Here is a 2,220-nt window from a genome sequence, read left to right as displayed (position 1 = left end):
TAATAGCAGCTGCTTTAATTTTTCTGTCTCTGGTGTTCAATTTCACACAGAGAAGGGGAACAGCAGTGGTGAATAGATTCGTCCTCTGCTCTGGCATGTTCTAATTGGCTGGACACACCTGAAGCAGGTAATCTCAGTCATGTGTTGGGCTAGGATATCTGGAAAGATATCTGGAATTGCCAACCCTGATTTAGGTCATCTACCACGGGGGGCAAAATTCCAGGCCTCACATGCCTGTGACGGTTTTTGCAGAAATCCAGCCTTGACTGCTGATGATTACCTGGATCAGGTGTGTTTAGCCAGTAATGAGCTTCAATGGGAGGCTGGTTGGAAAACATGTAGGACACCAGCCCTCGAGGCCTAGAGTTTGACATCCCTGATAGAGCGGCTGCAGAAATTCACCTCCCATGGAAATCTGGGGACACAGGAGTACACAAATCCACACCAGTGCTGTTGAATTCTGTTGTCACACGGAATGTGTTTAATAAAAGTGCACACACATAAAAAAGACTGACATATCTGTTTCATCCTGAAGGTGCACAGTGGATCCAACTGTTCAGATCTACCCCTCCTCCAACCAGAATCAGTTCCGGTTCAGCATGGAGGTGTGAACGATGCCATAGATTAACATGGGCGCCCCATATTGCTATTTTGTCACATATTTCCCCTGTTTAATGTGATCATCTCAAGGACATTTATTTTCATACTGAACTGGTAAACCACGGTTGTCATGCTTAACACAAATTAGAATTCCAAAAATATTTATGACGCATTTTGATAAATAAATTATGCTGTAATAAAACAAGCACACTTAAAATAAGTTTCAAATTAAATCAACTGCAGTACCACTAAATGGTCGTGACTCAGCAATGCCACCTTGTGTCTGCTTTCTTACCACACATGTACATGAAAACTGTATACATTGTATATTGCATACATATAGTGTCTATCTACATGGATATATGTTATCAGAGTTAGATTGAAGTAATTATATATATATACTTAGATAGTAGCATTCCAACGGACCCCTGTTCTCACATCTAGATCCCTGGAAAGACCTCAGACATCTCAGTCCAGAAAAGCCCAGTGCTAAGAACACCTAAGACACTGCGAAGGACTCTCAAACTCCCAGGCCTCTGTAGAGGATCAGAGCCTTAAGGAGAAACCACTCGCGAAGGGTGAGGGCATGCTGTGCGTTATATCTATTCGAGTTATTTGAGGTATTTGCATATTCAACAATGTCTCTGGTCCCTAATCCTGGTGAATAAGGAGGTATTATTTTATACAATATACTGCATATATATATATATATATATATATATATATATATATATATATATATATATATATATTCGACTTATTCGCTTTTTCGCCAATGTCTCTGGTCCATATCCTCCGTGAATAAGGAAGGGAAGATTACACTACATTACATGTATATATATTTTTGAGGAAAAAGAATTTCAATATATATATATATACATATATATAACCCACCTGCGGAGGGTAAGAGGGGCGTTTTTTATTTGACTTATTCGCGTTTTCGCAAATGTCACTGATCCCTATCCCCGTGAATAAGGAAGGGGGGGTAACACTACACGTATATATATTTTTAAGTAAATATTTTATATATGTATGTATATATATTTATATAAAGTTTTTTGAGTGTAAAAATTTTTCATATGTATTTCCATACGCACATATCATTTATATATTTGCGTATTTGCATATATGCAAATAGGACATATATGTCTCTGGTCCATATCCTCCGTGAAAAGGGAAAGACTAGATTACAGGTATATATATTTTTAGGTTAAAAAAAATCAATATACATTATATATATATATATATATAGTTTTTTGAGTATAAAAATCTTATAAAATATACATATTTATACATATATTTTATGTATTTGGGCATTTGCATACGTCTCTGGTCCCTAACCTCTATGAATAAAGGGGGGAAGAATTGTTATATACACTATTTGTACATATTTTTTAAAGTAAAAAAATATAGAAATATATATATATAAATAATTTCATAGAGAAATATATATGCATTTTTTACACAATAGAAATATGTGTTTTTCTTTTAAATGACACCTGTGGTATTCCACAATTTATTTACATAAACTATGCAATTAATTATGTTTAAATTTAGCAATTTTTTATGTCTTTTTAGACAGAAAATGTTTTTTTTTAATAAGTGGGCCTTTTAACTATT

Source organism: Oryzias melastigma, linkage group LG19 (assembly GCF_002922805.2).
Source record: "Oryzias melastigma strain HK-1 linkage group LG19, ASM292280v2, whole genome shotgun sequence".
Lineage (NCBI taxonomy): Eukaryota > Metazoa > Chordata > Actinopteri > Beloniformes > Adrianichthyidae > Oryzias > Oryzias melastigma.
Note: the sequence above shows the minus strand (reverse complement) of the source record.